Source organism: Aedes aegypti, chromosome 2 (genome assembly GCF_002204515.2).
Source record: "Aedes aegypti strain LVP_AGWG chromosome 2, AaegL5.0 Primary Assembly, whole genome shotgun sequence".
NCBI lineage: Eukaryota > Metazoa > Arthropoda > Insecta > Diptera > Culicidae > Aedes > Aedes aegypti.
The window spans coordinates 101,138,116-101,157,612 of record NC_035108.1 but is presented as its reverse complement, the minus strand read 5'-3'; the positions used below and the strand labels follow the sequence as shown (position 1 = coordinate 101,157,612).

The following is a 19,497-nucleotide window of genomic DNA, read 5'->3' as shown; positions in this document are numbered from 1 at the left end:
TTATTCAATTTTAAGCAACTTTGCCAAAAAAAGTTTTTTTGTATCTCTTAAATTGACCGATTTAGAGCCTTTTTCCTACGGTGACATAGGGTGGTCCGAGCAGAATTGGTTTTCTGGCACTGGCGTTTTCAATTCTAATATCTCATCAAAGTAGTCTATGAAACACTCTAAGAGCTTTGAAGAATACGTATTTCGGTGAGTGAAGAAACTTGCTATCTCTTTTCGTTTGGGAGTTATTGTTGTTTTTCTCACATAAACATGCCTACTTTGATTGTGAATATCTCTGATTGGGGCGAACATAAAACATATCTTTTGAATACCGTCATAAGACAAAATAAAATTGTATATTATTTCAAAAAATTTGTAGGAGACCGTTTTCGTCTAATGTTTCATTCAAAAGCTCAAAATGCATCTTTCCGCGGGAAACTGATTCTAAGCTCTTAATTCGACACATTAAATTGCGCTGCATAAACACGCTAATCCAATTCATATATGTTTATGAAATTTCATGCTCAATGCCACGATCATTTTCTGGTGCGGCCGATGTACCTGCAGGATTCTGAAGGGGCCTGTTCCTAAACCAATGACGCTTGCTCTGATGTATCTGAATAGGCCTATTCACAAGACGTTTCAAATCAGCTGATCGGGAAGCTCTTTGACAGTTCTTCTATGAAGATGACAGTCCTGGCGTCGCTGTCGGAAAATCTTTTGCTGACGGAGATAGGCGGGGCTATAAATGTCAACGCGAATATGTACATGGAGAAATATTTTTACCTAATTTTTGAGTTCGATCGATTATATCGATTATAGTTTCAACCCAAAATCTCTCGGTTTTCTCTTTCTCCCAAACGAATGTTGTCAAAAATAGAAAGAGGTGCATCTACCCAATGGGAGTACTATGGCCCAATAAGCCAAATTTGGGTAAATGCAACTTTTCTTATGTTTGGGTCGAAAGAACTCAATTTTGCGTTAAATCAACCCAAAATTGAGTATATTTTTCTAATGGAATTAAAGCCAAACTACCTAGTGGGGACCTTGGAAATTTAGCCAAAATTGAGTTATTGGGCTCAACTACGGAATTGCGTTGAAACAACCCAAAATTGAGTTGAATTCCGTCTCCGTGTATGCAGTTTGACACTTATGTACCCAACATGTTTCTGAGCAAGAACAAAGGGAACACCAGCGACATTATTCTTCTATGGTTCATTATTTCTATTAGTAAAACTGCCATTAAATTTACACAGAACTGGAAAGTAAATTTGGTCGGAAGAAACAGCACAGATAAACAGACTTGAAACTCGGATTTATTCCATCGTACAGAAAAATAGCCTCAATTCTAATATTATGTACTGTGCCACATGATTATTTCAGTTTGACGTGTGCACACTAGGATAAAATCACCGGTTTTGGCCAGCCTAAGAGAAAATGTCAATAAAAAATATATGGGAAGTCGTATTTATACTACAAATATGTCAAATGCAAGCTTTCAATCCATATTATGTATGTAAAATATCGGAACAGAGCTAAGACCATTTTTTCGCTTTGAAAATCTCGTTGGTCAATATAGGCCACCAGAACCAATTTCAGCCAGAGATTTAACTTCGGTTCCTAAATTAGCTAATCGCATTGATTTCTTACGAGAGTGGCCAAATTAGATGTATGAGTGTTAAAATTATAAGGAAAATTAATTGTTTTTCTTATGTTTTCAACCAATTTAGTCGAGTAAATGAATGTTGCTCTATCATGTGAATGTGATCTACAGAACACAAAATGTTTCATGCTGATTGGCTATGTAAAACCCTGTATAATCCACTATGGCTACAACTGGCGCATGGCCAAAACCGGAGCTTCTACCCTACTCATAGTTTCCGTAGCTTAAGTAGCGTCTGCTGGTTCGCTAGTCGAGATACGGGTCTGAATTCACATGTAAAGATAATGATTTGGAATTGGGAATCTCTATTTTTTCGGAAAAATGGATAGGGCTACTACATGAACACTAATTAATTTAGGCGTAATCCGTAGACAAACAGACGTATCACTGACGAAATTTCCATCGCCTACTCGTTTAAGCATCACTTCAAATTAGCTATGTTACAAACCTCACAATTAGAGAATCGCCCATAGTTTTTTTTGTGTTTGATGTTTCACACTACTGCCATCTGCAGGTCTTGTTTTACGAAACAGTATTTCGTGCAACCTGCTCACCATATGATTAAGGTGTAAACTAGGCGATAGATTTTAAAGAAATTTGTTCTCTTTGTTTGTTGTTATGTCTCGAACAGTGAATCAATTGTCACCCAACACGCAGCAACAAATACATTGTCATCTTCTATTCTATTTGCAACAATTTTATTCCACAACATCGGTTTATCACCACTTGAACAGAATATGACAATGATCGATCACCACGTGCGCAGCGATTTTCTGGGCTTCGCATTGTAATTTTCAAGAACTTTCTTTGTGTTGGTAAACATTGAAACATTTTTGAACAGCATTCATAAAACAAATTTGATTTTGTGTTTAAAATAACTGATTAATCGTGAGTTGGAAAGGTTTCAAGAATGTTGCGCCCTGTGATTGTCATTTTGCTTTTTATTGTATCCCAATCCTCAAAAGTTGGGATAAACGGTTGTGAGCGAGCTTGCTTTGTTGTTTTTTTGGTCTCCTTTGATGATAATTTGATTCACTGATCTCGAAACATGAAATGAACAACATGGATCCTGGAACAAATGATGATCGTAAAACAGTCCGCTAATGAAATAACGACAACGATCACGATGCGACGCGGATGATCGATGACACCAGCTAATTGTTCGGTATGCCACTAAACGACTCAATGAAACACACATGATGCATTTCAAACGAAGAAATGAGTAAGAGTTGCGTGTGTGTATTATGACACCTTCCATGGCCCAGGCCTGGCCGAAGAACCCAACCCAGAAGAGAGTAGCGAAAGAGATCACCAGCATCCCGAGACAGGCACTGATTTCGAGACAAATGGATATTTTTTTATGTTTTGACATGTCAGGGGCGGTGTCTGTATGGGAAACATATGTGCGGGATTTGGCTACACTTGGTTTGCGTTTAGCTGAATATCTTCTCATTTGTAGTATGAGGTTGTTCGGAAGAGGTTGAGAAATTACCCTCAATTCGGGGGCCGCAAATTTCCAATTGAGCGCAAGGGTTCACGAAAAGGTGATTATTGTCGCGGCTTAAGTGGTCTCAAGAATCCATTTGTCAATCCCCATGTTCTGGGCGCAGTTAATCGAAATGACATACATTTTCCACCTGTATGCGGTCCTCACCCTACTTACATAAGCGCAGGAATCCACGCTAGGTAAATCCACGATCAAGAGCGCCTCTGGAATGCACTCCAGTTTGGTCGACCGTGGAACGTGATACTATTCCGCTTTGTTGGCAGATGTACTCCCACAATTTCCCCCCACAGATTCTCGTGTCATGTTTCGATGCTTGTTGGCAACTTAGTTCCACACTGAACCAAAAAAGATTTGGTTTTCCAAAAATCATGAATGATGAACAAGCCATATTCTGGTTACTTAACTCTTTCAAAAATAGGATCATAAGTGAGATCTTTGAATTATTTGAAAACCATGAAACGAAATAATTTAAATGGCACTCACTTATAAAACTGCTCCGATATTGATGATAGGTACAAGTTCAACGAATTTTTATCACATGTTATTTGAATATGCCAATTTTTGAACTTGCCTAAAAACTAGGTTCACATTTTAAATTCTCTGATAAAATAATGACAAGATTTTCAATAAATTGACGCTTATATTGAGCTGTTCGGTAATCCAATCCGCATGGTTATTAAATTAATTAACTCATTACGCGTGGTAAAGATGGACAAATTATGGGTGAAATTATGAAAAAAAATCCACGTGCTCGGCTGGGATTTGAACCCAGGAGTGAACAGTTTCAACACTAAATAAATCGCACTCGCTTTTTTTGCGTGTGTAGTGACATGAGATGGATGGATATGGGTTATGAAAGGGGTCCGCGTGGTCTGTAGGGATTTGAATTCTAAACTTGTAACCAACTCAGTTATTGGGTCACCAAGTGGCTCGGTAGCTTAGTTGGTAAAGCGCTCGTCTAGCATAAAAGAGTCCTGGGTTCAAAACCCAGCCGAGCACGTGGATTTTTTTCATAATTTCACCCATAATTTGTCCATCTTTACCACGCGTAATGAGTTAATTAATTTAAGATTTTCAAATTGAGAGGAGTTAAATGAATAAAATACTAAAAAAATAGCAACAAAATTCAACACCACAATCATAAATCAAACTTTCGAGTTTTAAAACAATCATTGTTGTGTAAAATCACAATCATTACTTCACGATCCGTTAAATATTTTTATCACAGTGTATGACCGACTCGACAGCGACGACGACGTAAATTTATTCCATCGACTCCCGCAACACACGCCTAGGTAATCAGCGTTGACGTTAAAAATCTGTAAATCTCTTACCGGCTTTACGCGTGTACTGACGACGACGACGACGATCCCACCTAACATGACAGCTCATTAAATCTTTCACTCGCGTTTCTCGGTCACTTACCCGTTCGTTCTGCGACCGGTAACTTATGGCAACAACAGCGTGTTCTTGCTCTGGGTTTATTGAATTAGCTTACACAAGTCGGTAGACCAGTCAGGCAATTTGTTGTAATTAATCTCTACCATTAATGATACGTCGAAATCTCAACTAATATCGTTCATAATATCGTTAGATCACTGATAGAGTTCCTGGATATACTTTTGAGGACTGATTGAAATTTTGAAATAATTCTAAACAATAATTTTGGAGGAAATTAAAAAAAAAATGGTGTATCTCTAGTGGAGTTGCTGGTTGAATTCTCAAACATGTTCTAAACGAAATGCACAAAAGTTCTGAAAGAATGTTTAGAGAAAATCTTGAGAAAAAATCATGGTTAAATCATTGAAGTAATATTTTAGATTCTCCTTAATTGAATTCTTATTTTGAGCCGCATTCTTTGAGTTCATAAAAAATCACTGAATGAACTCTTGAATAAATCTTCAGAGTAATGCCTGTTAGGTTGGATTTATTTTCTTGGTTCCTGTTCGTTCTCTTTTTGGTCTCGTTTTTTAAGCATGAGATCTCAAAGGTTCCTATTTTTAAGACACTTTGTTACTGGAGAACAATTCCTGGAATGCCAAGACCTGAAGGATCTTGACCAAGCATTCCCCTGACTTCTGGTCAAGCCACGGAAGCCGTCTGGGGTGGGCTACACCCGCCCCTTTTCTCAGGGTCGGCTTAGACAACGGAGAGACACGCAGGCCGATCAGAAAGCTAAACAATTACAAAAGTCTTCAATTTTAAACACCTTATTCTATCTACTTACTCTAACTGTATGAGGTGTGTGTCTGTGTGTGGGGTGATATTGTTGGCCGGCCGGCTCAGATGATCGGGAACCGCTGGATGACGAACTGGATACCGACGTGTGTCCTATTGGAATTCGGAAGCCACAATGCCTCCACGTGCTTGGCGAATGGTGATGTAGCCGAGCTTACCAGTCGGGATGCATGAATTTCGATTCTACACTGCAATCTATCCGACGGTACTAGAGGACCGACGGGTGCTCAACGCTTTACAGCCTAGTCTGTAACTCAATGGGTCCTGATTCAAACGGGGTTTCTTTGTGGTTTTATATAACTCTCGTGCAGTTGAGCTTGTTGATGTTGATCCTAATACTCAAAAAGACGCATGGTACCTCTCAACTCTAAATGCTGTGCGAGAGTCTTCAGAAGATCACCCAGATTATCGCATAGACAACGATAAGTTGTATAAGTACGTTCCCAACAAAACTGACACTCTTGACTACAAATACGAGTGGAAGCAATGTATCCCCGAATCCAGTCGAGAGAGATTGATGCGCGAGGAACATGAACGAAATCTCCATATCGGATATGAGAAGTTGGTGGAAAGAATGAGGCAAAAACATTATTGGCCAACAATGGCTACCACCGCACAGTATTTCGATCGGCCGAAATCGTGAACTTAATTCTGTAGCACCTTTAAACGTGATTTTTTCGGAATGGTGTCTTCGGACAAAAATTTTCTAAAAATATAGCGCATATATTGACGGTAAATGTTAGTTCGCAACTTTGCCACGGGCGGGGCTGCGAAAATATTTTTTTTAAATGACGGTCTTTAAATATGATGTCTTTGGCAAAGTTGTAGATAATTCAAATACGAACAACTTTGCCAAAGACACCTAGTGTGTATTCAGCCGCATTTCCAAAATACGGGAGTATTTTATGAACGACCCCCTAAAACTAGTTTTTCTCGTATATTTTGAAAATGCGAAGTTTCCGGTAGCAACAATGTTCTACAAAATTGTGTAAATAGTCAAAATGAATCATTCTCTAGAAGACACTAGGTTTCTAAAGACCAAGGATTATAACCATTTAAGTGCAAAAATCAGTCATTTTTGGGGTCCGTGTATTTATTCGGTTGGCAGCTGGTGGCAGATGAAACCTAGTAGGGTTAAAAATACATCATTAGTAGTTGTAAATGTCGATAGTGTCATCAGTATCCACGAGTATCCCTTTTACTTAGAGGAAGTTTCATCAATGACTCCTATTACCCTGAAGTACTTAGTTATGTGATGGGTGACTCCATTTTTTTTCTTTTTCTTCTCCTTGACACATTCTTCATCTTTATACACCCACTCAATAGGTTCCAAATAATTTTATGAAGATAAGTCTTTACAAAATGACTCGCCTTACAACTATTTTTCGCTTGCAGTTTTAGCTATTTTTCGTACATAGACACTATAGTAAGTACAAGCTATGCAAATTTGGTGAAATATTCTGTTGAGAAAAGAATAAATCATTGAATCACTATTCTGTGAATCAAATTAGTGTTTTAATGTTAACGCAGTTCTTATGATTGCAACACTCATTTACAAAATAATCTGATATTGAGGCACTTGCCTGATTTTGGATTTGAATTTGATACATCACTTAATTTGCTACTCACCGCATCGTTCTTGCACGTGTCATGTAGTAAACACTAGCCTGCTAGTTCATCTTTTTGGTCTTTTAGTGCTATTATTCGACCAATTAAGCGTGTCAGCTGTATAATGCTAGCACGCAGAGCGAATTAAAGTGCTATTTGGTTACTTGGGATGTACGAAAAAACGCAAAAATCTCAAGTGAAAAATAGTTGTAGGGCGAGTCATTCGTAAAGCGTCTTTTCAGGATTGAGAACTTTCTTCAAAAATGGATTTGGAACCTATTGCTTGTGCGTAATGATGAAGAATGTGTCAAGAAGAAGAAAAAGAAGAAGTATGGAGCCACATAGCCCTCTACCCATCATATAACTAAGTACTACAGGGTAATAAGAGTCATTGATGAAACTTCCTCTAAGTAAAAGGGATACTCGTGGATACTGATGACACTATCGACATTTACAACTACTAATGATGTATTTTGAATCCTACTAGGTTTCATCTGCTGCCACCCAAATAAATACACGGACCCCAAAAATGACTGATTTTTGCACTTAAGGCGATCGTCTAATGGGTTTGAGCGATTTGAAATTTGTATGGGAGCGAAGGCGTTATGCTGACTTTAGACCATTGGGCTGCTTAAACCTGGCCGAATTGGGTCATATAAAACCTTTCACGCTACGAGGGATCATGTTTCCTTCAAATCGTGGAAAAAACTTTTCCAGAATTTTCCCTCGTTTTTCCAGCTTACTTCGGCGAAACAAGCAAAGTTGGGAAAATTTTACCACCAATTAGGTATTTGAGTGATTTTCAGGAAATTTAAAGCGGTGACATACACTTTTTTTTACTCAGAAAGGTTTAAATGATCTCAAACATTGTCACTGAGGTATTTTCCGGAAAATCAGTTCTCGATTTTCCCGGAAAATTTGATACTTTAGTACCGTGGAAATGTGCCTAAATATGGAACGACTGGGCTGGATATAAATTTACAAAATATTTTCAATTACTAAATAAAGGATAACTAACTGGATTCAGGTGATAAATTGAAAATATGAACGTTTTTCCCAAGGGTTTTCCCCAATTTTCCACAAATTGGTTCAAAAAATTGAACGCGTAACGCGTGCGTATACGGATCAGTGTATTGAAATGAATGATTTTTTCTCCCTCTCATTCTAAGCTTATAAACCAAAAATATACCCATATTTTTGTATATCCTGCACCCTCATATTCCCCTGCAGGTCATAGGCATAGTCGGGGGCCCTAATTTGAGCATTTTTGCACCAAATTTTTGAAAAATTTGGCGTGACCCCACTTAGCAGCGACATATTTTTCCAGCCAGCTGCCGTGTGGATGGAGAAACGTCATTTGAGAAGTAACGCTGCCACACACGCCTGAAACAGGCAGGGCCGAATCATGTAGAATGCAGGATGCTATCGTCAGATCGTCACCAAACCAGATGACGCACAACCAAATCGCGACGCGGCTCGACTCGTAGCAATATACATAGAATCATGTTTGAAACATTACGCATCTATCAGATAATCTTTGAATACGCAGCGCGCTGTTATTTGTAGATTAGTCGCGGTACAAAGGACTGAAAGCAATATATTTTCATATGAAATGCCTGTCTTGTTTATGTAACATTGAATAGTCCAATTTACAAGTCGTTTCGAATCTGATGATCGTTCATTTTATGAATGAAAATTTGATAAGAAGCAGTCAAAGACAAATTAAAGACCTCCATGTCCCTTACAGTTGCCCAAAATTTTATGGCTCATAAGGTAATCTAGAATGCCGTGAAAAGTGTACTGCGATCTGTCTAACTTGGGTACCTTTTGTACTGCCGAGGGACGAAATGCAGTACTAGAAGTGGTACTCAATCTGAGTCCGAGTGTGACGGACCTGAAGCAGTCGCATATCGCGTGAGTGTAACAGCAATATCAGCAACGTTGAAGTTTTGTCAAATCAATCATTGATTTAGATGCTTGATATAAACTTTGTTCAATACAATAATGTTTTGTTTGCTTGCATGATGTTGAGTAAACATAAACATCACTGTTATTCCAAAAGCAATATGCAGCTATGTGTCGACAAATATCAGAGAACCACGTTTATTTATCGTTTATATGAATAGTCTGCAAAAACAGCTACAAATTATTCCCAATATCTTTCATCAGATGTTTTTTTTTGACAAAAAAAAAGTTATAAAAATTCGTATTCCTAAATCTTGAATATTTATAAGAAACATTTAAAGAATTAATTATTTATAAGAAAGATATTTTAGAAGAATGAGCTGAGAAACAAGTACAACATATTCCGAAATTCATTCGCTAGATTTATTTTTTGGGCTGCAAGAAAAATTTTTTTAAAAAATTCCGGTCGAATAAGGAGATCATGTGCTAAGAAAATAGAAACGTATTTTTAAGATATTCGATCTTAGGCATCTGAGCCTGTTTCAATATTATAAAATTGAATAATATTTTAGAATTACATATTTGCAAAATTCATATTTTCAAACCCTCAATATTTTAAAGCAAAAATTCTTCCCAGGGCTTATGAGATTTCATCAATTTGGGGTGTAGCACATTATTATCTTCAGCGAAGTTTCAGCACTCAGTACGATTTACATTGAGGAGATGAGGATCATCCTTTTAGTTGAGAACTAACTAGTCCAGCAGAGGCGCTTATTCCTATTCGCCCTATATGAACCAGGCGGCGCTAGTGAGCACTGAATTTTTGTTTTGCGGATAGCTCAATGGCCTAACCACTTAGAAAGATGGCGTCTTCGGCGAAGTTGTTCAGTAGCACAAGGGCTATCATTATTTGAGCCAAGAGATTCAATATTTTCGCACCAGGTGGCACTAGTGGGCATTGAATTTTTGTTTTGCGGATAGCCCAGTAGCCTGACCTCTTAGAAAGATGGCGTCTTCGGCAAAATTGTTCAGTAGTACAAGGGCTAACATTATTTGAGTCCAGAGATTCAATATTTTCTCACCAGGTGGCACTAGTGGGAATTGAATTTTTGTTTTGCGAATAGCTCAGTGGCCTGACCACTTAGGAAGATGGCGTCTTCAACAAAGTTGTTCAGTAGCACAAGGGCTATCATTATTTGAGTCAAAAGATTCGATATTTTCTCACCAGGTGGCTCTAGTGAACATTGAATTTTTGTTTTGCAGATGGCTCAATGGCCTGACCACTTAGGAAGATGGCGTCTTCGTCAAAGTTGTTCAGTAGCACAAGGGCTAACATTATTTGAGTCAAGAGATTCGATATTTTCTCACCAGGTAGCGCTAGTGAGCACTGATTTTTTGTTTTGCAGATGGCTCAATGGCCTGACCACTTAGGAAGATGGGGTCTTCAACAAAGTTTTTCAGTAGTACAAGGGCTAACATTATTTGAGTCAAGAGATTCAATATTTTCTCACCAGGTGACACTAGTGGGCATTGAATTTTTGTTTTGCGAATAGCTCAGTGGCCTGACCACTTAGGAAGATGGCGTCTTCAACAGAGTTTTTCAGTAGCACAAGGGCTATGATTATTTGAGACAAGAGATTTGATATTTTCTCACCAGGTTGCGCTAGTGAGCATTGAATTTTTGTTTTGCGGATAGCCCAGTAGCCTGATCTCTTAGAAAGATTGCGTCTTCGGCAAAATTGTTCAGTAGTACAAGGGCTAACATTATTTGAGCCCAGAGATTCAATATTTTCTCACCAGGTGGCACTAGTGGGAATTGAATTTTTGTTTTGCGAATAGCTCAGTGGCCTGACCACTTAGGAAGATGGCGTCTTCAACAAAGTTTTTCAGTAGCACAAGGGCTATCATTATTTGAGTCAAGAGATTTGATATTTTCTCACCAGGTAGCGCTAGTGAGCACTGAATTTTTGTTTTGCGGAAAACTCAATGGCCTGACCTAACATTATTTGAACCAAGAGATTCAATATTTTCTCACCAGGTGGCTCTAGTGAACATTGAATTTTTGTTTTGCAGATGGCTCAATGGCCGGAAGATGGCGTCTTCAACAAAGTTTTTCAGTAGCACAAGGGCTATCATTATTTGAGTCAAGAGATTTGATATTTTCTCACCAGGTGGCGCTAGTGAGCACTGAATTTTTGTTTTGCGGATAACACAGTAGCCTGCCCACTTAGAAATATGGCGTATTCGGCAAAGTTGTTCAGTACACTCAGAAACACGGGTAGTCACAGAATTACTAAATTTCAGTCATTTATGACTATTTTCTATCTGCCTCTCTTTCATTCTGCAGGGAATTTTATTCCTATTCATCAATTCGCCTGGGTTGAAGCATCGCTAAGCTTCAACCCAGGCGAAATGACATTTAGTGTAGAAATTCACACCAGAATGAAAGAGAGGCATACAGAAAATAGTAATTAATGCATAAACTTTAGTAATTCTGTGACTTGTTTTATTTCTGAGTGTAGTACAAGGGCTAACATTATATTAGCCAAAATTTTCAAGATTTTGCCACCAGGCGGCGCTACTGAGCATGTCATTTATATATCGGTACATATATTGAGATGGGGACCAGATGGCCGTAGCGGTAAACGCGCAGCTATTCAGCAAGACCAAGCTGAGGGTCGTGGGTTCGATTCCAACCGGTCGAAGATCTTTTCGGGTTGGAAATTTTCTCGACTTCCCAGGGCATAGAGTATCTTCGTACCTGCCACACGATATACACATGCAAAATTGGTCAATTGGCATAGGAAGCTCTCAGTTAATAACTGTGGAAGTGCTAATAAAAACACTAAGCTGAGAAGCAGGCTTTGTCCCAGTTGGGACGTAACGCCAGAAAGAAGAAGAATATATTGAGATGTTCGGTAGTCTCATCCGAATGGTTATTAAATTAATTAACTCATCAAGCGTTGCAAAGAAGAATAAAGTATGTGTGAAATTATGAGAAAAATCCACGTACCATGAAGTATATGTCCTCTGGGCGTTTAGTATTTACTTCTTTGTAAAGTGTTCTGCTACAATCTAAAATGAGAACATAAGGTTTACATCACTATTATGTTTTGAAATGAACGAGAAATTACTTCACATTCCGGATAAGTGCAATACAGGCGTCACGAAATGAGATGATTGTTGTTCAGACGGTTTGCACTTCATTGACTTGATTATTATCGATTTTTTTCCATATTAGACAATCATATAGCGTCTATCAGATTTTGTTATGAATGATGAAAACACACAGTCAGATGAAAATTGATAACTGATGCATACAATGTTCGATTGAATTTTATTTACGATGCATTAGGAAATCGTATAGCCATCATTGGATGTTTATAAAGTTAATCATATTTCAATCGTGGAATGTCTACACACTTAGTTTTTTTCTCGTTGTTCGGTAATTTTTTTTACCGGAAACGTACTGTAAAAAAATATTTAACTGAAGTTTCGGTATTACAAACGAGATTTACCGAACATCCTTGAATATATTAGAAAATCAAAACAATATTCGTCCACTTTTACCGGAATCGTCGTTTTATTTACCGAAAAAACTGTAAATCGTTTGCATTCATCGTAGACTGTAATTTTTTATCGTACTTCAGTTCATAGTGCCACAACGCTTGTGTAACTTGTCTAGAAACATTTTAATACTCTGCATTCTTCGGCCAAGTTGTAAGGTACATTTTAAAGTACAGTTCAGCAGAGTTGTTATCAAACCCAACACGATAACAACTCTGCGCCTCAAAATCCGATAGGGAAAGTGTACCAGTCATGGTCATGGTGGTTACCTATTTGGCCATGTGTAAATTTTCGAATACTTCCATATTTTGATTCTCTTTAAATGCTCTACCAAAAAGATATATTTGATATCAAAGTACTGAAATTCACGAAAAACTTTTCAATTTTAAAACGAATTAATTATCACATATCGCGAAATACGGAATATCTATGGCTATAACTGGTACATTTAAAAAGTACAAAAAAGTTTTTCTCATTAAATTCGCACACAAATTTCAATCACGATACGCACATCGCAGATGAAACTTACTGCGTTCAAATTTTAGACAGTTGTTCATTTGGAAACCTTACTTCTTCTTCTTCTTTCTGCCATTACGTCTCCACTGGGACAGAGCCTATTATGAGCACTTCCACAGTTATTAACTGAGAGCTTTCTTTGCCAATTGAGCATTTTATTGCATATGTATTACGTGTGACAGGTATGAAGTTATCTTATGCCCTGGGAAGTCGAGAATTTTTCCAACCCGAAAAGATCCTCGACCGGTGGGATTCGAACGCACGACCCTTAGCTTGGTTTTGTTGAATTTGGGCCCCTAATCTTTGGGGTACCTAACAGAATAAAATAAACTTTAATCTGTTGAATTCAATTAAAACAATCGTTTTTTTTTAATATAATACATAAACAAATAATTTATTACTGATGTTTTGAAGAAACTTGGAAAAAAATGACGTATTTTACGCTACAGAAGAAACTTCTTATCAATTTGAAACTAATGATGCAGCATTCCTATTTGAAACACCTAAATATGTCCACTCTAAACCATATTGCCAAAGATCAATGCCACACGTTTGATCAGCAGCGCTGGAATGACTACGGCAGCCATCCAGTTCGGGACGTGCACTGATTCATGAAAGGTGCTCCGTTTAGTTCTCGTGTCACGGGGCTGCTTCACACTTTAGAAATTTTGTGTTTCCATTCCCAAGCCCGAGCAACAATGTGTTCCTAGTTGGATGAGATCTGCCGGGACAACTGCCAACAGCTAGAGACTCACAGTTTTTGAAGGGTTTTCCTCCTTTTTTCTCAATGGTACTTTGTCCGCTTTTGTACTGTGATGCTGCTGCTGCTGCTTGGTTTGTCGAGAAGCACTTTTCTTTCCCTATTACGGTGGTGACACGCAACGGACACGAGTTCTTTGTTGTTTGAACACTACCCACTTACTGCAGTATCGTGGATGGCTTACCATTTTCCCGGTGGGGCCGAGTTTCCCAAATTGTTTTTTAGATTGACATCCCGATTGTTTTCCATTCGATGTACATCTTTATTGGTTATGGTCAATTCTAGGAAAGTTTTCAAAATAATTGTCAAACACTGTAACTTCTGAAAAATTTAGTAGGATTCACTTTTTCTAACATTAACTCTCTGGTATGTCACGAAGCATTTTCATGACGACTAGGTGGACCGTGCATCAGAAAAGTTTGCGAACCTATGCGGTATGGTACAAGTTTTAAAAGAGTGATAAGAGGGGAGAAACTCTTGTGAGATGTCATCGGTTTTGATATAGCTATTATCCAACTTCTGTCGATGGAGTTGGATTCGCTGAAGGTGTGCAAACTCACACTGAAAGCGTGAGAATTGTATCTGTCGTTCTGATAGATGGATTCGAAGAGCGTGGCGATGTGACAAGGATAACCATCACTGCACGATCCGGCATGATGTATGTTTTCGTCAAGTGGTGGATTTGATGGGGAAGTTGGTCACTTGAGAAATCATTGTCGTATCGGATAATGGAAGTCATGGAACCATGGAGTTGTTTTTATTCCAGGAACTAAACCCCAATAATGGTGAAGTATTCTGCTAAACTGAGTTGTTGAGAATTTTCATAGTTATTAACGTAGAGCTAGCCTTGCAGTTACTACTGAAACCTATTTAAAACTTTTTTTGCTTATCGAAATTATTGTCCAGAAGCAGTATTTGATGAAGATGCAATCATCATTCATTAATGTATAAAGCATCAACTATGTTCGTTATTTGAAACCATTTTTTTTTAAACTTTGATAGTTTTAACAGAATTAAAGTTCCCATCAAAAAATTTTGCCAATGAACAGTTAAGATTCCGACATGGGCAGTAATCATAAACTTGCGTGCCATCTGTAGTAGATTACGAAACAGTTTGTAGTGTTTACTTCATGTTTGCAAAAATGGAAGCATTTTAATACTGCTACTCTACTACGGTGAGAGGTGTTCCAATAAATTGATCAGATAAAGTTGAGCGTCTAAGACTCATGCAAAACAGAAATATAACTTTCAAAAATCACATTGATGGCATTCAAGCCAAATGTAACAAAGATATAAAATATCTATATCCACTAATTAACAGAAAATCTAAACTTTGTCTTAAGAACAAGATTTTGATCTTGAAACAAAATTTCATGTCGACGACGTTGTATCAATATAGCCTAGTTGTTTGGATACCAGAGAGAGAGGGTTATTTATTTCAAAACCTTATTGGGCTACTTCACGCTCAAAAAAGAGTTCTGGAAGCGTGAACTGTCAAGAATACACCATGAACTACCATCATGTTTACGCAAGAACATGATTTAGTTCACGGTGTATTTTTGCTTGTTGACGAGTTCACGTTCACGGATACGAGAACGGATTTTTTTTTCAAATCATCCAAAAACTCTTGTTCATGTCACGCAATATCATTCATAGCAAGTGAATTTGTCAAGCAATAGCTTTTTTTCCGAGCAATCATTACCACTGTACAAAGTATCAGAAATCTATTTCATGACCCATTTGAACTGCATTGTTCTGAGATCCAACCCAACTCGGTGAACCCACCTCTAAACCTGAAATCGCAAAAAGGTCACTCTACCCACAGGCAGCGTCAAAAGTTTTTTTTTTATTGTTGGAAAGTTTTGCCGCAAAACAAAAAGACATTTCACTTTTTGCGTCCCAATCAAAAACTCCTCGCCAGCTGATGGTCTATCGGGCCAGAGGTGTTCAGACTCTAGATGGGAAATCAGTGCGATGGGTGACTCTCAGTTCTGAACTTCTGACTGTCAGAAGAATGGGAGAATCCCGGTTTGCTGGTACTGGTAGTTAGTGTCGGACGATAGTCCAGTAGTTGTTCGGTTAATTATTTACTATTTGACATAACAACAAAAGTAAGTTGTCCACTTGCTACCAGTAACTTTAGTTGGAAAGTTTTGTGGGTTGGATTCTGCGGGGGCACAGAAACCAATGACAAACCACCCAGCAGTTTGTTTCATGGCTGCTATCAGGATTACGATGTCATTAGTTCAGTTGATTTACCTAAATTGGTGAAGTTTCGAACTGTTTCTCTTTCCAAATGTTGATGAGGTTCTTTTATCCATACCGTCTTTTCTGATGCCCGAATTCACTGAGATTGCTTGAAATAAGCTTTTCTTAGAAATTTAGAAGCAATGAATTTATTAAAACCATTTAGAAAAGCGCTAAATGCGTACCTCATCGTATTTCTCTGATTCGGCAGATCCTCTCAATTAGTGCGGAGTGTGTGATCCTTTGACCGTGCCGCTTGCTCCTGCGGGGGCGGGTGAAGCGGCCAAGCAGGATTAATCGTGTTTCGCGCGCAGTGCATTGGGGGGGGGGAGAAAAGTGGCGTGATTCGCGGAATTATTTAGTAGTGTGTGATCCTTTGACCGTGCCGAGTTGTGTTTGATCCTTCGACCTTGACGCTTGCTCCTGCGGGGGCTGGCGATGAGGGCAGGATCAAACATGTCGCGCGTCGGTCGAGTAAAGTGAAAAAGTGCCGCGTTCGAATAGTTCTTTTTGATCTTTCGACGTTGACGCTTGCTCCTGGGCAGTGCGTCAAGAAAGCCTGAGCAGTCGTCAGTCGTTTTCCCTCTCGGGTCGCGCGCCTATTTTCTCTGAGTGCTTTTATATAGCCGAGCAAACGAGTGAAGCTGAAAGTGGTTGTTACTGAGGATGACGGATCAATTGGTGAGCTCGTTTCATGCTAGTATTTCTAATTTATAAAATATGTATGACTGCAGCTTTAATCGTTACAACGGTGAGACGTAAATATGATTTGTCAACAAACTTTGAAAGGTTCGTCACTGTGAGTGTCGACATAAACTCTGATTCATAAATTATCTATGTCTAATTTATTTTTTCAAAACACTTTTTTCCTTTTACCTTTATTTTTGTAATTAAAAAAAACTTTGAATGGTTCGACACTACGAGTGTAGACTTGCGAAAGGTTCACTTTATTCAACAAACTTTGAAAGGTTCGTCACGTCAAGTGTCGGCAAATTTTTTCTCTACATAGATATTGTTCATATCAAATGAAAATATTGTATTTGCATTTAAGCATGTTTATATCTCACCAATAATTATTTATCATGGTCTAATCGCTTATCAAAGTGAATCCTGTGACCCAACGATCCTTCCCATTAACAAACATCCCTCCCAGTAACCTTTGTGGAGATGCAGAGGCAAACACGGTCTCCAAATAGCAAAGGTTACACACTAACATTCCTTCCCCCAATCCCACCTGACTGCAAGGACGTGGCCGGCGCCGTTATTGACCTTGTATAAATAGAGGCACTGAATTATGCACACTGAAGAAGATTATGGCCAATCCCAGCCGAACTTCTAGTTGATTCTTTGTGCATTTTCACTGCCTTCGGTCAATCACGGAATAGCAACCATTGATATGTGTAGTCAGTCTAAGCTAAGCTAAGCTAAGCTGTTTTGATCATCCTATTCTATTCCGACTGCCTGCTGCTACGAACAATGCGTTCGGTAGTTTATTTTACAATTCGTTCGGTAATAATTTACGAGCATACTGTAATTTTTTTGACAACTGCGTGTCGATTGAAATTACAGATTGTTCGGTAATCATTAACTTTACCGGAAGCATTACCGAGCGCTCAGCGGTTTATATTTCGGTAAAAAAATTACCGGAGTCGGTGATATTTTCTAAGTGTGTATGTGATTTTTCAGACAAATTGAATCGGATCATTTGGTTCAGTCTGCTACAGAGTGGCAGTACACTCTAGTATATATTGACGCAAACCATGTTGTTTTAAAAGTTGAAAAACATTAACAACAAAAAAAATGTTAATAGAACTAATGTTATTCGTCGAGCATTACGCAAAAGTTTTCATATATTTTTTTTTAAATACTATCAACAAAATAATATTACTTTCTTACAGAGGTGATCATATATGTATTGGAAATACAGAAATTTGTTCCTTCGATTTTGGAATTTTTGGTTTCGGTATATTCTATAACTCCATAATTCTATAAGTCGATTATCCCTTGAACATCGGGCTATGGAGAGTCGACTGTATATTGAGATGTTCGGTAATCCGGGGACTTGAATTCGAAACTTGCAATAATCTGAGTTATTGAGTCACCAAGTGGCTACACTGATAGAAAAATCGTAGTATGTTCAAAAATGCAATCGTTCTTATCTTTACTATGCCATAAAATAGTAACCATGACAATGAAAACGGTTATATTTAATCAAATATTATGACGACAACCATAAGTTGGTAACTTTTCGAATAGTGGTGATTACCATGAAATGTAGTATACTACCAATGTAATGGATTTTACTAAGGTGGCGCAGATGATTGATGCGTGCCACTAGTCCTCTCTTTTATTCTTCCGCTGTTCTTATGCAGCGCAAATAGTGACGTCACTATTTGCGCTGCATAAGAACAGCGGGAGAATGAAAGAGAGAACTAATGGCACGCATCAATCATCTGCGCCACCTTAGTAAAATCCATCACATTGGTATACTACAGTGCTTTTGAAGACTCCATTTTTGCTGTAGCTTGTAAATCATCTATCGCGAATCATGTACTTCAATTTCTTTGATTACAATTGATTTTTCAACGAATTTCCTTGAAAGTGCGTCGGTAAGTAAATACGCATCTCATTTAAGAAATATAAAATTAATCTTTGCTCCATTTCCCAGGACCTCAAACTAAAAACAACGGTTGAGCCATGGGTTGAATTCCGCCGGTTTGTTCCGATACATCGGCGGAATTCAACCCATGACTCAACCCGGATGATAGTACCGTGGTGGCCGCGGATGGTTCCAGCGAAATAATTTATAAAAAAAACAGGTGGAGTGCAACGAACAGATGATCCGCGCCTTAAACGAGGTTCCATACATTCCGGTGGCACTGCAGGTAAGAATTATCTTTCGAGCTCGAAAATGTATGTAATTTCAACCAAGACTTTTCGCCTTTCAAGGAGACGGTGGCTAACCCAAGCTGCAGGAACACCGATGCATACACCGACGTGATCGAAATAAACTCCTTGATTGACTCACAAATGTCAGCAGATCTCATTCGGCACGATTGAAGACGCCGGCCACTACCAATCTCGCCGAGGGCTATCCAGCCGTGTGCCGTTCAACTTATTATCACAGTTGTCGATTGTGTATACATTCATTTTCAATGTAAATAAAATAAGCCAACAAAATCGCTGTTTCTTTTCGTATTGTTGACAGTTCATAGATAAAATAAACAATCTACCATGCGACAACAAAACTGTGGGCAATTTTACCATGCCTCCATGCTAATTATGAACAAAGACGTGGTAAATCTTACCACACTCACATTTATTGTCAAAACATAGTAAAATTCACAACGGTATAGTTTTGCCAATAAATTTTTATTTTCCGTTGAAATCAAGTAGTAACATATTTTTAAATGCAACCTCGATATGGTTGCCGTTACTATGTTTTTCATATCAGTGTAGGAAGTTTAGTTGGTAAAGCACTCGTCTAACATACAAGAG

At 38.3% G+C, this 19,497-nt stretch overlaps 1 long non-coding RNA gene across 1 annotated transcript; it reads left to right on the top strand.

Moving 5' to 3' along the window:
- Nucleotides 1–18,439: 18,439 nt before the first annotated feature.
- On the top strand, nucleotides 18,440–19,175 carry LOC110675103. The gene is made up of 2 exons (XR_002499282.1): nucleotides 18,440–18,884; nucleotides 18,949–19,175. It is a non-coding gene; the product is annotated as an uncharacterized LOC110675103 (long non-coding RNA).
- Nucleotides 19,176–19,497: the final 322 nt, after the last annotated feature.